The sequence below is a fragment of the Chelonia mydas genome, chromosome 13 (assembly GCF_015237465.2).
Source record: "Chelonia mydas isolate rCheMyd1 chromosome 13, rCheMyd1.pri.v2, whole genome shotgun sequence".
Taxonomy (NCBI): domain Eukaryota; kingdom Metazoa; phylum Chordata; order Testudines; family Cheloniidae; genus Chelonia; species Chelonia mydas.
Window position 1 is genome coordinate 13,923,023 of NC_051253.2, and position 18,518 is coordinate 13,941,540.

Here is an 18,518-nt window from a genome sequence, read left to right on the forward strand (position 1 = left end):
TCTGTTTGGGTGGTCTCATGGAATACCAAAAGGAGCTCCACAGAGTGGATTGTGAGAGCTACTTACCTAACCTATCACAATAAAATCTGAATGTGCAAAACCATGGAGACCTGATGGCTGCACCAACTGCATTGTAAAACTGGGTCTATGCTTTGGTTTCCTACACCTCTAATTCCCAGTTAGTCAGCCCAACAGGTTAGCACTGGTGAAGGCTATTTTACAGATCAGGATCAGGCATTTTTACCATCATGTGCCACCTCTCCCTGCTCAAAGCAAGGTTAGATTCTATGATGGGTTTTTAAAAAAAAAAAAAAAAAAAAGCTTAATGTCTTTTGAGTCATGTCTACATTACAGCTTCCACTGATATGACCTTTGGTGGAACTGCAACCGTTGAGAATTATACCTCTGACAAATCTCAGCACAGAAAAGACCTAATAGGGTAGCTGGCTTCTTCTTTTAGCAGGTTCTGGAACCTTGCAGGGAGATGTTAACTGAGCCCTGCTAACTCCCTGGCTTGTTCAACCACTCTGGATATAATAGAGATTAGAATGGTCTTTGGCCAGAGGATTTTAACATGTGGTGCTGAACAATCCTAAAAGTGCACCTAGGAACAGCCAAACCTGGAGAGAAGACTTAGGCAGGAGTCTGTTGTTCATGTTAATATAGATGATCCCCAGGAAGATGGTGAATTTTGAGCCTGCACAGGGTGTTAGGTGTGTAAGAGTTGGCTGGGAACACCACCTGCTCACAAGCAGATATTATTTTGAATAGCTCTAGTGAACTGTAACAATAGAATAATATTAGATGTATATATTATCCCCTTGATACTGTTGTGGTTCTATTAGCTCAAAATAATATTTTACTGGCCATCTAACTGTGTGTCTTTTCAAAAAATAAATAAATAATTCACACGTGGAGTTTGTTTCTAAGTTTATCATCTCTTCCCTTTTCACCATTTTTTTCTTCCCAGTCCTCTCTTACTATCAAATACTCACTGAGACCCAGATCCTCAAAAGTACTGAGGCACCTACCGTCCATTGAAATCAATGGATGTTAAGAACTTACATACCTTTGAGGATCTGGGCCTGAGTCCCTATATTTCTGATCATGACTCTCAGGCATTTTGAATGAATCAACTTGCAATCTTGTCACATTGACAAAATGAGTTAGAAGTAATACCAGGTATTACACCTACTTTGAGTTCTTTCCCTACCACAGTTTGTGTTTTTACAGTCACAGTTTCCTACAGCTTTAAATGTTTCTTCCTCTCTTAATGCTGTATAAATCACACAGACAGGGGGAAATGACTAACTGACCACACAGTGAAAATGACTGTTCACCAACTACAGTCAAATGGACCAATGGAAATAAAAAAGAATATATTTTTCACCAATCAGTTTCTGTTAACATCTAAAATGACTGTACTTGTAATAAGAGGAGGTAAAAATGTTCAGACAGAAGTATGATCTTAAAGTTGACAGTGTCCCTATAATTCCACTCAGTTTGTTTCAGGCTTGATATAAATTTTGAACTTGTGTTTCTTAAAACTGGCATGTAGCTTCAAAAGTTCATTGCATGTGGATTTTTTCAACAACAGTTTATTCTTCCAGGTACAAACTCAGCTAATAACTAAGAAAAACATAGTCAAAGTCAAAAGGAAACAAAGGCCTGGAATATCATGAGTGCCATAAGGGGTGTAACCTCATTTGAGTCTATTTTAATTGATCATAAAGGAAAGTTAAATGGCGTGATGGTACCTAGCAGATTTGTTCCCAATTAACACAAGCTGGTCAGAAAACAGACCTCACTTGACCATTAGCTCTTGATAGCCACATAAAATGCTAAACTAGAACTGAGAAAATCCTAAAAGAATAAAAATGTATCATTTAGTCACTGCAGACTTTTTTATTGTTTCATAAAAGAAATAAGAGCATACATTATCTTGATTGCAAGCATATGGTTTAAATTACAACTTTTTAATGTTATATGCCTTCATTCCTCAAATATGAGATGCTAATTCTATTCAATTCAGTAACCTAGGAGACAATTGCTGGCTCTTCATTTTATTCTTCAATCTAGTGTGTGAATTGCCAAGAAAAAAAATAAAAAAGAGGTGAAATTAGTGTTGAGAGCTCAAATTAGTAATGTAATGGTACAAAATCCTTACAAAAACATTGTAAACAGTCAATTTTGTAATATTTGTGGTTCTTATGAATTGCGTCTACTAACCTTAAATCCATGCTAACAGTTTTGTGCTGGAATTTCCCTTATTTTTGAAAAACACATCTTGATTTCTTATTTGCACTTGTGTCTCATGACTCATCTATTACATATGAGAGAGATAATGATTTCTCGAGGTTGTGGAATTTTTATTATGCAGAACTCAAGTGTAAAAGACTGATATAAAATCAGCAGAACATGTCAAGTGCCACTATAACCTACTTCATGAGTGTAGACCCAACATTATGGTAACAGGAGATCTAATGTGAAACTGATGAATATGTGTAGTCCTGGCTTCATGGTACAGGATTAGCTGATATTAGATTGCAAACTCTTTGAGGTGAGGCCTGTCTGTTATTCTATCATTATACCTTGCCAGCATAATGGGATCCCATTATTGATTGGCCCAGAGGCACTGCCAAAATGCATATAATAAATAATGAAACCAATTGCTCATGTGTATTCATATTATGATAAAGGGACCTTTCTGTATAATCCTTGCATTACATTATATAAATGTATATAATAATAAATGTATATAATCCTTGCATTACATTATATAAATGTCTGTGAATGCATAAGCTTATTGGGGAAGAATACATGTCTTCACTTGTTTATGGGGCACACCCAGTGTTTAATTTGTAATGAAAGAGGTCCTGGAGCTCAAGAAATTAGGTGCCAGGTTTCAAGCAATGTGTTTACTTTCCGAACTGACATGGCAAGCCCAGAGATGCTATGAACTGTCAGTCCTTGAGCTCTGAAACAAACTATGCACTGGAAGTACCTCAAACACTTCTGAATTCTTGAAAATAATAATTGTGCATACACCAAAAATAAAGAGTATAACTAACAATGAATGGCTGTCCCTTTTTATGAACAACCAAGAGTATATTGGCTGAAATTTATCAAGCTGTCTAAGGGGTTTAGATGCCCACATCCTAGAAAAATTAATGGGAAGTCAAAGATCCAATGAGATGGCTTTGCAAATTGAAGCCTTATGTATCATGAGAGGAGTTACACTCGTATGTGTTGACTGCACTCTCTTCCTTTGGTACACACCTGTTGTCAGTGATTTTAATCATTCGTAGAAAGGATGTTAATATTTGTACGCATCCAAACTGAATGATGAAATGATATTTAATATGTAAAGCAAATTCACTGGTATCACGAGAGAGTAATTATCAGTTCATCCACAGGTAGTTATGCAGCTAATGACCTGAAGATGGAAGTATAATTAAAGCCTTCATTCATGGGCTTCACTCCCTTTAATATCCTTTCCTGGCTCTTCCTTTATGTTCTAGTCATTAAAATTGTACAGACCATTAACTCATTAATAACTGCAGAATGCAAATGCACGGAGGTAGAGTGGATTTAATATATTCCCTTGGTTGTGAAATATGTTCCAGAACTGCGATGACAAAATGTTTTACAATCATTACTAGAGTGGTCTTGTCAGTGAAAGTAGTTCAACAAAAGCAAAGCATTTCCAAAAATTATCAAAGGTAGTAGAAATGAATGTCATTTCTTAAACACTGAAACCCAGGAATAAGAAAAGTAATAAAGAAAGGACTACAGCTCCAAAGGATACATTTCAACTAAGCCTTTTTATCATCTATTTGGTTGAGATTAATTTAATAGGTTATTTTCTGAAAGTACCAACCTTAGCGTTTCCTCTATTGTATTTTCACTAACGCAACATAAAGAAAGCCAACATCTGTGTCTCACTACTAGCTTTGCTAAGAAAATGTTCAAACAGAAGTTTGACAAAAAATAGGAAAATATGTAGGGCAAAAACTTTTGAGAATCATATTGCATTTTGTGATCAGCTTCACTATATACAATATGCCAACCGTTGTGCACGCTGAGTCTGATAGTTCTACATTCACTCAGTGGTCTACTTCTCTGGCTCAGAGATCTGTTTCTTTCGCTAGTTGACTAATTTCCTAGGAAAATATATCCCATGATACCTGATTCTGCAAGCCCAACATTGTGCCCCTATTGTCCTCAGTGGAAATTCTGTGAGATCAGGACATATAAAAGAGGTCCCCTTATTTCATTTTTTTATTTCAAAGACACTCAGTTCTGCATCACTTTTTTGTCTTGCTGTTAATGTCAGCTGAGAGATTAGAACACTCCCTGGGATGGAAGATACAGAACTGTAAACAAATACAAATGGAATGTGTAAATCGATCGTGTAGTTGCACATGGAACAGCAGGTTGACATTGGTTACCTGGCTGCTACCCCATGAAGTGTTGCAGTGAATGGAAGTCTCTTACTTGGTCACACTCTGTCTTCTTGGGTGCCCCAGTTTCATCCATTGTATCTGGCTGGTCAGTATACACACAGAGATATGATAAAGTGGCACTTCTCTTTCCCTGCTGATGAAGCATCACTAGCTCTCCCCTTGTTTTGGGTCTAGGAATAAGACACTTTTGAAATCTGAGAACACAGCCAAGGCAAATGACAGCCCAGTTAAACACAAGAACCTCACTGAGATATAAACAATATGCTTTGCAGTATGAGAGGAAGGATGGTCTTGCAGTTAAGTTACTAGTCTGGATTCAAAAAATGTGGCTTCAGTTCCTGACTTTACTATGGACTCCCTATGTGGCCTTGGACAAGTCACTGAGGGCCAGATTTTCAAGAGTGCTCAGCCCCCTGCAGCTCCAATTATGACACTCCCGGTCAGACTTTCAAAAAAGCTCAACTCCCAACATGCTCAGCCCTTTTAAAAATTTGGCCATTTATTCTGATGCCTAAACAGGAACAGAGCTTTTTTGAAAATCTGGCCCTTAACTTTCCAAGCCTCTGTTCCCCATCTGCAAAAAAATGAAATGATAAAAATTCCTCTCTCACCCTTTCTCTCTCTTGTCTATTTAGATTGCAAACTCTTCAGGGCAGGGACAGTCTCTCACTGGGGGTCTGGGCAGTGCCTAACACAATGGAGCTTGATCATATCTGAAGCTTCTGGGCACTACTGTAACAAACAATAGATGACAAAATTGATAGCAGTTACCATAGACAGTGTCTTCCCCACAGAGGTGGAAGCAAAAGTAACAGGCAAAGAGTACGCATTTCCTTAATGCTGTTCTAATGATATTGTAGCTTCAGCACTTGTTTTTATGTGTTATGCCAGTTCTGAGGTGGGCTATATGTTGCTGTTATAAGTAATCATTATCTGGCAGCATTCCTGTCATACCAGTCTACCAGCCTTTCTTAGGCAGCACAGACGGCTTTAAAATATGACTGCAGGTTTACAATCATCATGGCAAAAAAAGTTAATTAACAGGGCACTTAATCACATTTTTGAGCACTAATACATCAAGTTTAGATGTCATCTTCATTAATATGCTCCAGTATAAACAGTTCTCAAGACTCTGTAAAAGTGCAGTTAATAGACTTGTGAAGAAGAGATGATTTTCTTGCTGAACAGCCCGTGTGTGATTAAGTGTTCGGTCTCTGGTAACAAATGAATGCAACAACCTTTAAATCCTTTCCATATAGACAAATTAATGTATTTTTCATAATAATATTGCTAGAACTCTACACGGGCCAGTGGATCTTAGTGACTTTCTCTGTGTCAGTCAGATTTACAATGCTACATTGCACAGGGAGAGATGATGACAAGTTGATAAACAAGCTAAAATAATACAATTTACTCCACATCTTTTGAAAGATCTCAACATACAGATCATTCCAAAACTTACCTTGGGAAAATCCATTATAGGGCTCCTAAGTACCAGTATTGGGTACATCGAGTCATGCTGCCTCATCATGCTTCATACTCATGAGCAATATGCACGGCAGTATTTCATCGTTCTTTACTGAATGATAAAAGTCCTACTTCTTATTCCAGCAGCGCTGACATTTAAATTGGATGTCAGTGTTATCATCTCATCCTAATTTCAAAATCTCTTGTGCTTATAATATTGGTGCCTTAATTGCACATTTAGTCATAAGCATTTCAGAATCTCTCTGGCAAATCAGAAAGAAAAATTGTAATGGATGCAGATATTGGAAATCAAATGGGAAATACAGAGAAAATAGTCATGATCTATCTTACTGAAAATTCATAAACATGTAAAGTTGCAACCAATCATCATAATTTAGTGACTCAATATCCCCAAGCAGTACTCTTATGTCACTGAATATTTTGGATTTACTTTATTATCCATACTATCTAAAAAAAAATGTTATCTAGAATCCTAAAGCCACCTTTGCACGAGTGCTTTTCAATGTACCTGCAATTAAATTAAATTCAAATAAAAGCAATTTAAGCATGTGCCCATTTGGTTCCAAAGTTCTCTGCCAAAGAGCAGATATAGCAACATTTTAAAATCAACCCTGAACATGATGCTTAACAAGATAGGAAAGCAATCCTATCTTCCGTCTTCAGAGCCTAACACTCCTAAATCAGCATTGAGCTTACAGTATGTCTACTGGATTAAATACAGGAATGTTATAGCACCTGTAAAATTTGATTGGAAATTAAGCACATCCTGGAAATACAATGTTAATATTGAAATGTCATGCTCAACTCATTCCCCGGTGGCACAGCAGAACTTTAAATATTAGCATATGCATCTCATGCCCTGCAATAACCTTGTCATGACACACCAAGCCAAAAGGAGCCGTTATGGTCTTGGGACCTGATCCAAAGTCCACTGATGTCAATGGAAGTCTTTCATTTCATAATGAAATAGATTATAGAGTCAAAGACTGTAAGCTTTTGGGGGCAGGGATTCTCTTTTTATTAGATGTGTGCAAAAGGCCTAGCACAATGGGGCCCTGTTTGCTAATTATGGCCTTTAAGTGCTACCACCAAAATAATCAATAATCATAATTGGAATTTATCAAAAATTGTGGATAAAATTTTGTCTTTTTATTGAAAAATTGGTTGACATTTCTAATTTTGATTATTTATTTATTTATTTGCTGAAGAAGGTATAAAATAGTGATTTTAGGGTTGACCAAAGATGGGAGAAAAATGGTTTACATCATTTTAAATTCTTGACACAGGGCAAAAGATTTGCTTTATATGACCATTTACAGTTAAACATTATAGCCCAGTCTTAGCAAATAAACGGTGATCCAACTGTTTTTAGTTTAACCACCATCACCACCAAACCATTATACCTGTAAAAAATTTCAGAAAACTAAAATTAACAGCAGTTCCTCAGTTAATTCAAAACAAGGTTTTGACTCAGAAGTATGTAAATTGTCATTCATGCTTGTGGACTGGCAACGGATACCATTGATCTTCTGACATTTAGTATTTCAGCAAGATTACCAATAATTCCATCTTAGACGGCTGCGTGACACCACACCAGTGAAAAGCTATTGTGGAGCTAAAAGTCCTGAGCAATGTGGCATTGCAGTGCACTTTCTTTTAAATGAGATACTTTTAAAGAGTCTCTACTTGTTCTGTCTCCAAACATACTAGTCAATTGAAAGAAACCTTTTCTTATTTCATAAACATTGCATTGTTTCTCTCTTGTTGCAATTTGTCAGGGCCCAATCAACATGACAAATGGACATACAGAACCATCACACAACGCAATGTGTTTGTAGGTCTGCTTAGGAGACACTCCCACAGCAACTAATCTCTTATCATCCTTCAGGTCCCTACTCCTTCTCCCAGACCAATCTCTTTCCTCTTCAGGCTCCCACTTTCTCTTCTACTCCCACTTGGTTTTGTTGCTTGCCTAAATTACCTCTTAGGCCTGGCCTACACCTAAAAATTAGATTAGGTACGTCGCTCAGGGCTGTGAAAAAAATTTCACGCTGTGCAATGTAGTTAGGTCAACCTAATCCCCACAAAAAGAAAAGGAGGACTTGTGGCACCTTAGAGACTAACCAATTTATTTGAGCATAAGCTTTCGTGAGCTACAGCTCACTACATCGGATGCATCTTATGAGCTTTATTTGAGCTTATGCTCAAATAAATTGGTTAGTCTCTAAGGTGCCACAAGTAATCCTTTTCTTTTTGCGAATACAGACTAACACGGCTGTTACTCTGAAACTAATCCCCACAGTAGACACAGCTGGAAGAATTCTTCTGGTCGACCTAGCTACTACCTCTCAGAGAGGTGGATTAATTACATCAATGGGAAAAACCCTGCCCTCAGTGTAAGGAGCATCTCCACTACAGCTGCAGTGCCATAGCTGTGCTATTGTAGCATAAATATACCTTTAGTTTTTCCAGGGCCACCTGAACATACAACTCCTCTGCATACCGTGATGGTTCTCAGGGTATCCAGGATGGTGAGTTATCTTGTTACCCCCTGCTTCCAGCATGAGGGAGTTTTGATTGTGGTAAATGTGTGTTGGCTCCCTAACACCATCAGCCTTTCAGACACCCACTCTCCTCTGGGCTATACTAGCCTTGCCTTTGCCCGACAACTTAACAAGAGTTAGGAGTTAACTCCCTTGAAGAGTTGCCCTGTGATATCCAGCTCCTGACACTGGCTACTCACAAAAATCCCAGTTCCTCTGCCACCAAAAGAGCAGTGTACCTCAGTTTAAAATCACTGCGCCAGTGTAACACACAGCACTTGTAATGAAACAAAAGAAGGTTTATTTAAGACAATCAAAAAATGCAAACTAGGGCCTACACTTATTAATAGTTACCTTTCCTAGCTAATAAAGTAGGTTTCCCCCACAAAGTTCAGACTGTTGCAGAGCTGGCTGGCTTCACAGGAAATAGGATCCAATATTTCTTGAAAAACACCCTTGTTCAACAAGATGTCTCATCAGTGAATGGATCCAGACCCATTCCATGTTATATTGAAACAGTCATTTGTCTTTATTCACAGACAGGGCAATTCCCCATCTGTGGTAACATTCCTTGTTTATCTCCAAGTGGTTTTGATTGTTTGCAGTTGTCTTTGATGGCTTTCCATTCCCTGTTCTATAATGGGACAATTGAACCTTGCAGTACGCCACTGGCTGACCAGGGAGGGATGGCAATTTCATCCTGCATGAACAGGCCATCACCGAATAGCATCACACCTTGGTGATTCCTTTTAACTTTAAGACCATAAGGGCACAAACTTGAATATAGTTACATTATTTCTTAAATATGACCCACACATCATGATTATGAACATCAATAAGTTGAAAGCTTTCAATAGAGACCTTACATGTGACCCTTTATGGACAAATACCCTGTAAGCAAAACATTTGATGTACTGAGTTCATCAGGTCTGGGATGAGAGTTGCTTGCAAAGAACAAGGGACCCTTTGCCAAGGGCCTATGCGTTACATATACCAGTTCCCGTCACTTAGTTCATCTTTTATCAGTTTTCTTATTCCCATCAGCCAGCCAAACTCTGTATAAGAGTGAAAGGCATTCATAGTCTCTCAGAGGAGAGACATGGTGATTTCTTGCTTAAGAATTCACACTGTTGCTGCCAGTGAACTGGGCCAGTTTGTCTGGAAAATATAAATCTGAGACCACATAATGTCATTTTCACAGTGTCACCACCCTGTTTATGGTTTCTCTTCTACATTGATATCTTCCAGACCATTTTCTCCATACTATTCATTGACATGGTGATTGTGGATGATAGTTTTCATCTTGGCATTTGTCTGATTTACTGTTGCATAAAGAGGGCTGATTCTAGATACATCCTTTATTTCCACTCTTTATTGATGACCCTTCATAAATCACTCTGGGCCCGGCTTTGCTCTGACACTCATGAGTTATGAAGTCATCAATAACTTGTGGAAATAAATCAGGTAGCCAGCGTTGGCCCATTGTACGTTCACTATTTATGCAACAGTGGTTGGAGATAAATACCCAGATAAACTGTGTCATGCACACAAAGACAACCAACTGAGTGTTGAGATACCATGCTCTGGATGTGGATATGTTTTAGATAATATCTATTTTTTCCTGCAAATGTGTCTTTTTTAAGGTCAGTGAAGGGGTGAGTCAATAGATCTATAGATTAATTCAATATCAGTAGTGCTCTTAAAGTAAACCCCGGCACTCGGAGTCTGATTCCCAGAGGCGATTAACACCTGCGGCTCTCATAGACATCAATGGGAGTTGAGGATACTCTGCTTCTCTGAAAATCAGGCCCTAAGGCACAATCTTTTTTCCTCTGTGTTTGTACAGCACCGAGCGCAACGGGGTCCTGGGCCACGACTGAAGCTCCTAGGCGCTACCACAATACAGAAAATAAAATAATAAGTAATAAAGGACATTTGCCAAAATATTTCAGCTAATTTGAACACCAGTTCGTCTGCAGCTGCTGAGATGTGCTTTTCCGACGGTTTAATGAAAATTATGTTTCTGGCCAGAGGTTTGTTTATACTGAATCCTCCACCTCCCCAGTTTTACCTCTGTTTCAGTGGAACCAATATTAGATCTGGTGGGAGATGTTTCTTACATTTCCTCACTGTAGACACAATGAAAGTGGAAAGGGAGGTTTACTCCTTGTTTATTTCTGAAGCACGAGGGGTTTCCCCCTTTTTCCCCCCTTGTACCTTTTAAATCATTTATTAATAAAACCAAGGGAAATTCAATGAAAGGAACTGGGTTGGAATGATGGATGGGCAATGGAATGAGAGATACGGTATTGCTTTCAGGGGACCCTTGCTCAGGCATCCAGAGGAAGTTTGTTGCTCCCTTTTATATCTCTTGCTCCCTCCTCATCACCACCTAAGGCTGGGAGGTTCTCCCTCCTGGCTTGACACTTCAACCAGTGGAGAGCAGGGTACAGTCAACTGCAGGCAAGGTGATTAACCTTTTCCTGCCCTAGCCCACGGTAGGCTTTGCCTACCTCATCACAACCAACCAGCAGGTTTTATTTAGACTCGTTTTAATGGTTTGAAGCTTGCCTATATTTATTCTTTTCAGATCTGATCCCCAGAGGTGCTCTGCATGCATAGCTTGCAAGTGCTCAGCACTTCTCACTCCAGAAAGAAATCTGCAGTGGGCCCCCATTCACTACTGAACTGACTTCAAAGTTCTGGTATTCATTTGTAAAGTTCTAAGTAGGATATGACCATACTACCTGAGAGACTACCTCTCCTGAAACCCACCACAGCAGCTGCAATTATCCAGCATACTGCATTTTAAAAAGCCTATATATAGACCTCTGTAGACAAAGGCAGGGGCTTGTTTTGGAGACTTTGGTATCCAAAATAATCAAGAATAGTTCGATCTACCTCAATTCAGTTTGCACTATCTGGCCTGCCTCTTTGCCCCAGAATTCCCCAAAGAACTACGGAAGGAGGAAACCCTATACATTCAAAGATCAAAACCTATGATTAAGTCAAGAGCAGGATGGAGAGCTGGCTGTCCTTCTGGATAGCTCTATTTGTTTGATCCTTGTAGAAATTCCAATGACAGGCTTACTGTAAATGCCTAAAGAGATTGAACATTAGTTCTCACCTTGAAAATAAATATTTTTCATTTGAAAAATGTAATATAAGCAAACAGGATTACATCCTTGTTTTCAGTATTAACAGGAGTATGCTCTGAAAAATACTTCATGCTCTGTACCCATCTCTCGGTATATCATACAATCAAATTTCCCTTTAAATCTCATCAAATGAACTCCCAAAGTCATTGAAGAGATAATAAAATAGGTTACAACACTCGTCTGGTATACAGCTAAATGTCTTTCATATATCTTTAAGTGGTTATTAATCTCTGAATTAGTTTAGAATACATTAACCTTCAAGGTAAATTAGATCAATCAAGAAAATGACTCACAAGACGAGGTCTATCTTTTTTTGCTCAAATTCAGAGTATGTGCCAAGAATGTAGCACCGGGGGATAGAGGGAGGGGAGAGCAAAAAACACTTCAGATGTAGCATTTGTGTGTGTATGTGACATCATTTATCATGGAAAGGCTCTGGAAATTCATCTTTTCATTCCTGTTTCTCTGCACATAAAATTGTTCCTCAGGACAGGAAGAATGAATGATTGGATGAAACAAAATGTTTACCATTCTGCTAAAGTGGGAATTATACTGTGAATGCAGGATGACATGAAGTCCATGAAAATTAGGTATAATCATATTCTAAGGTCAATTTGTTTTCCACTCTGGGATTATTTTTAGCCTTGTTTACTTAAATTGTGTGGATGGCTGAAAGCCTGTTCTGGGCTATTTCGCAAAAAGCACGTACAATACAGTCATTCCTCCCACGTACTGCTGCAACTTCATTTTCAATTTTCTACTTTTTCCTTTCAAAACAATAAGGAGAAAGGTACTAAAGGGCTCCTGGAAGACAAGCATCACAACAGCTTCTGTTCATTGTGCCATGGCAGGTAGCATTCCAAAAATACCCACTGCATTCAAAGTGTTTCGCTACTGATCATTTTCTAAAAACATTCTAAGAAAATTAATGATGCAATCACAGGAACAGTATAATTTCCACATAGAGCACCTGGTGAGGTCAAGTGTTCATACTAAGAATGACTATGTGTAAACTCTTTTGCACAAGGGCTGTCTCACTATATGCTTGTGCAGCTCCTAGCACAGTGGGGGGTCCTGATCTGGGTACACACAGGTGGGCACACACAGTTATCTTTAGCCATGCAAACTGGATAAGTTTCAACATACAAATGGCCTTTTATATGTCTCTGATGAGCATGGTAAAATTGCAGACCCTTTTAACTATAAGCCATTTGACCAGCAAATTCCAACTGTCTTTATGGCTGCCACTTATTAAGCTACAGCTGATGGCTCCTTTTTCCATGCCTACCAGTTAATACAGGCTTTACAGGCTTTCTTGCCTTCCCTCAGTGAAAAAGACTTAACTTGTTCACTGATCAACTAGATTCCAGATACATACACTCAGTCTAAAGCACTCTCCAAGGGCTTGTCTTCATTAGACATTTCTACCTGGAATTAATTATTGTTAATTAAGTGAAGATATTTAACATGTTTTTAAAAGCTAGCATGGATGTTTCCCACATTTGATTCTGGCTATTAATGTTTGTGCTTAAGTCCTTTCCTGGTCATGAATTAAGGGCCTGATTCTGCCATCCTTAGTCTCAAAGGTACCTTGTGCTGCAAGTAGCCTCATCCAATTCAAAGTCACTTAAACCCTCCAGCATACCGTGAAATGTCTACTATGCCAGGAGGGCTGGGAGCAGTGGGTGTAGAGCTGATAATGCCAGCCCTATGTCAGATGAAGACTCCCCTACGCTTAAGGCAGCTTTAAGTCCCCCTTGTACCACTGAAGCAGCACAAAGGAGAATTCAGAGGAACTGGAGATCTGGCCCAAAGCACTGTTATCCTTTCTCAGTCACTGTGGACAACATCACCAACCTGTCTGTCACTCAGGCTTGTAACCTGGGTGCCATCTTTGATTTGGACCTCTCTCTAGCCCCTCACATCCAGGTTATGTCAAAATCTTACCAATTCTTTCTGCATCACATCACTAAGACGTGGTCTTTCTTATTTATCTGCATAAGGAAAACTCTTCTACAAGCTCTCATCATCTCATCTCGATTACTGCAATTTCCTTCTCTCACCTTGACAAATGCAATCTTGTCCTGCTCACATCCATTCAGAATGCTTCTGCAAAGATCATTTCCTTAGCCCATCTCTTTGACCATATCACCCTGTCTTTTCCATCCCTCCACTGGATCCACCTTCCTGTTTCATCAAATTTAACCTGCCTGTATTCCTTTCAAGGCTCTTCCTGGTCAATCCACCAACCTATTATCTCTCATTAGCTATCAAGCTGTCAATGCTCACCTTCAATCGTCCCAGGATATCAACCTCCATTGCCTACCTGTTACATTTTCAAACAGTTATCTTTGTGCTTTCTCCCATGTTGCTCCACATGCTTGGTAGGCACTTCCTGAAATCTCTGCAACCTATCTCCACCTTCAAATCCCACCTCAAAACTCCCCTTTGCTGTGATGCCTACAAAAAAAACTTGACAAGGCTGCTAGTGTGCAGAAAGCACACCTACCATGATGGCCAATACAGTCTCGTTGCTTACTTGTACTCCAGCTTCTGACTGTATCCATCTAGTGTTTCTTGTCTTATACTTAGATTGTAAGCTCCTTGAGGCCAAGATCATCTTTTTATTCTGCAATTGTACAGCATCTGACACAATGGGGTCCTGGTCCAGGCCTCAGGTTCTAGGCACTACAAATAAATAATAATAGTAATAAGTTAGTGTTAACAGCACCGGATCCCAGTGGTGATATCAGTGAGGAAGTCCATTGACTCATGAAAAGTTTTTGCCATGCAAAAGAGGGATCTCTACATCAGAACTAGTTCATTCTTCTCTTTATCCTGGAACTCTGATACCAAATAGACACTCTGATCATATTCCTATTTTTGTGGCATGAGATACACTCTTTAGCATGGCCATAAAACCCACTCAGCTCCTCCCCTTCTAGCTAAGCTGAAGGTGCTGAGCCAAATAGTCTCATTTACTCCAATTACAGAAAATTAGGAGTAAAAGCTTTACCCTCATTAAAGTGCATGTATGACGAAAAGTAATATTTCAGCAATCTTGTTACAATTAAATAGAACTACTGTCTGTGTATGCTGCAATTAAAAATAAAATGGCATTTAAAGAAAACAAATCAGGTTGTAATTGGCATTTTAATTTAAAGTCCATTAAATATAGTGGTAAAATGTTATTTGGGAGAATACTAACAATCTTTACATCTCCAGGCTCTGTGGAAACATTGACTAATTCATGCTCATAACATCCTAAGAGGTGATTAAATATATTTAATTTCGTACCAATGAGGAAAATGAGTAGAGCTGGGTGTAAACTTTTTGTTGCAATTTTTTTTTTATGAAAAATGTCAGTCTAAATCAACAGTTCGAGAAGCAAGTCAGTTTTGACAAAATTTCATCAAAGAAATAAAAAAAAACCCTCATTTTGTTTAATGTTGAAACATTCCATTTTGACATTTTTTGGAATGGAACATTTAAATTTTCCATTTTGAAGTGACTTTTCAAATTGAAATTTGTTCATTTTTATATTAAAGAAAAATCTAAAAAGGTCAAAATAGAACAAAATGTTTTAAATTTAAACAGATGTTTTTCAGAATTTCATGTAATGGGCAATTTAGAACATTTGGGGGAGGGGATGTTATATTTTGGAATGGATTTTTTTTTCTTTCAGAATTTCCCATGAAACAGGCATCTCTAGCCAAGTATTCCACCTCCATTCGAGGCCAGTACCAGATACTACAGAGGAAGATGCAAGAAACTCTGTAGTAGGCATTAGTGGAATAATCTACCCACAGCGAAAATTTGTTCCTAATCTCACTGCTCCAAACCACCACCATGGTTGACTTCAATGGGGCCAGGATTGCACCCTAAATTTATAGCATTCCCAAACTTTGGTGGGTTTTTAATCCTTACTGTTGTAACTGTGGATGTTCTTATAAACCATGTAAATGTCTTTGTTCATGTCCCTTTTGAGTTTGCTTTCTGTGAACATTCTAGTGAATAAGTTTACTTGCAGAAATATTGATTCTTTTTTAAAAAAGCAAATTGAAAGCAAATATTGCAGAACATGCATAGAAAGCAAGTTTCAAATTAGAAAGCAGAAGTACTTGCACTGAAAACCTGATTCTAATCTCGTCCAAGTCGGACAGGATCAGTATCATCCAAATAGGATCATAACATGGGATCTATGTACCCAAACAAACATCTTCCATTTTAAATATCAAATATTCATAATGAAGTGGATGTGAATGAGCTGAAGACCAAGAATTATTTGGTGAATCATTCTGAATAATTAATAAATCTTTGAAAATCACAGTCTGTTCTTGGCTAATTTGTGAACAGAATGGGAAGCAAAATGTGTTCAATAAACTATTCACTATGAATTATTTATTCAACTTTAATAAAACTCTTTGTATGGGGCTGCTTTTCTTCATCTGTGTCAATCAGAAGGAGATACATTATTAAAACTGCACATACTTCCATAGTTAAGTATGAAGGAGGGAAAGGTTATTTGGGAATAAAGTTTTCATTTTAAACTATGGGAACTTTGATCAAACATACTGAATTATTGCCAGACAGGGTGGGATCATGGGTAAGGGGCTACTTTTGGGCACCCCAGCTCCTCACCAAGAGCAAGTAGAGAGTCTGGGGCTCCCTACAGCGGCCTGGGCTCTCTGGGCAGCTCTTCTCACTGTCCAGCTCAACTGTACTCAAAAACAAAACAATGTAAAACTTTTGCGCCTACAAGTCTACTCAGTCCTACTTCTTGTGCAGTCAATTGCTAGGAGAAACAAGTTTGTTTACATTTGCGAGAGATAATGCTGCCCACTTCTTAATTACAATGTCACCTTAAATTGGGAACAGGCTTTTGCATGGCACTTTTGTAGCTGGCATTGCAAGGTATTTTCATGCCAGATATGCCAAACAGTCATATGATCCTTCATGCTTCGGCCACCATTCCAGAGGACATGCTTCCATGCTGATGATGCTCATTAAAAAAAATAATGTGTTCATTAAATTTGTGACTGAACTCCTTGGGGGAGAATTGTATATCCCCTGCTCTGTTTTACCCACATTCTGCCATAGATTTCAAGTTTAGCAGTCTCAGGTGATGACCCAGCACATGTTTGTTTTAAGATCACTGTCACCGCAAATTTGACAAAATTCAAAGAACATACCAATTTGAAATTTCTAAAGATAGCTACAGCACTCAGCCCAAGATTTAAGAATCTGAAGTGCCTTCCAAAATCTGAGAGGGGGATGAGGAGTGGAGCATGCTTTCAGAAGTCTTAAAAGAGCAACACTCTGATGTGGAAACTACAGAACCCCAACCACCAAAAAAATATTTTAAAAAAATCAACCTTCTGGTGGTGGCATCTGACTCACGTGAAGAACATGAACATTCTCTGGAACGGTGGTTGAACCATCAAGGAACATATGAATATTCAGCGCACCTGGCACATAAATATCTTGCGAACCAGCTACAACAGTGCCATGCAAAAGCCTGTTCTCACTTTCAGGTGACATTGTAAACAAGAAGCAGGCAGCATTATCTTCTGCAAATGTAAACAAACGGATTTGTCTGAACGATTGGCTGCACAAGAAGTAGGACTGATTGGCCTTGTAGGCTCTAAAGTTTTACATTGTTTTGTTTTTGAATGCAGGTTTTTTGTACATAATTCTACATTTGTAAGCTTAACTTTCATGATCAAGAGATTGCACTATAGTATTTGTATTAGCTGAACTGAAAAATACTATTTCTTTTGTTTTTTACAGTGCAAATATTTGTAATAAAAAATAAACATAAAGTGAGCACTGTACACTTTGTATTCTGTTTTGTAACTGAAATCAGTATATTTGAAAATGTAGAAAACATCCAAAATATTTAAATTTTTTTTTTAAATTTCTTGACAGCCCTAATAGATACTCTAACCTGGGCTAAGTCCGAACCTTTCTTTTGAAGGCACACATTTTGTCTGCAAGATTAATTGTGGACTCAAATCCAAGTACCAGTACTGCTGACCATCTGATTATAACTGCACAAGTACTCAGCTTGGCTCCCACAACTCAACTGTGCATGCAAATATGCAAGCACAAATTTCATGGTCATAGCTTGTTCCTGCACCAAGGAAGTGGCTCTTCTGAAAATTTACCCCAACACATGTAGTATAAGTTATTCTCTGCTGCCCTTTGTGGATAATTTTTTTAAAGCATCGAGCCAGCAAACACATAGAATATTTGTAACTTTAAGCATATGAATAGGCCCACTGAAGTCAATGTAACTGTTCACATGCTTAAAGTTATGCACATGCCTTAGACATGCACCAAAATTTCTTTAAAGTAAATTGTCATACTGGCATTAGTTTCATCAGATATTTTTCAAGTGTTTTGTCTCAATGGTTCTTTTAATAATCAGCTGTTTGTTGCATTCAAAGTTGCAGAAGTTACACTTTTTTACTTTCTTTTGCAAGTGTTTTGCTAAATATTATTTCTAAACATATTAAGGCACATGGTATAGGTTTCTTTTTTTTAATTTGTAGAGTGATTTCTTCAGTGATGTGATTTTAATTAAAAATCTCTAAACTACAGATATAAAAGGTTTGTGTCCAAAGGAACCAAATACACAGGAGGATTGTCCATTTATTAATTGGCTGTTAGGTTTGTTGCCCTATAATTAAGTCACCTAGAGAGGAGGAGAAGATCATTCCCTTGAACTTGATGTCTTTATTAGAGCATCAAAGGCAGAAATCAGAATAAAAAAACAAAACATTGCTTAATCCTCACATCCCCATTATCTCAGCGGATGAAGGCAAAGGAGGATAAAGTTGAAGGTGTCTGGATATCAGCTT

At 38.2% G+C, this 18,518-nt stretch overlaps 1 long non-coding RNA gene across 1 annotated transcript; it reads right to left on the reverse strand.

The window, feature by feature from the left end:
- Positions 1-4,312: 4,312 nt before the first annotated feature.
- Positions 4,313-6,167, reverse strand: LOC122462620. Its single transcript, XR_006285309.1, has 3 exons — positions 5,929-6,167; positions 4,498-4,660; positions 4,313-4,376 (listed from the first exon to the last, which is right to left on the reverse strand). It is a non-coding gene; the product is annotated as an uncharacterized LOC122462620 (long non-coding RNA).
- Positions 6,168-18,518: the final 12,351 nt, after the last annotated feature.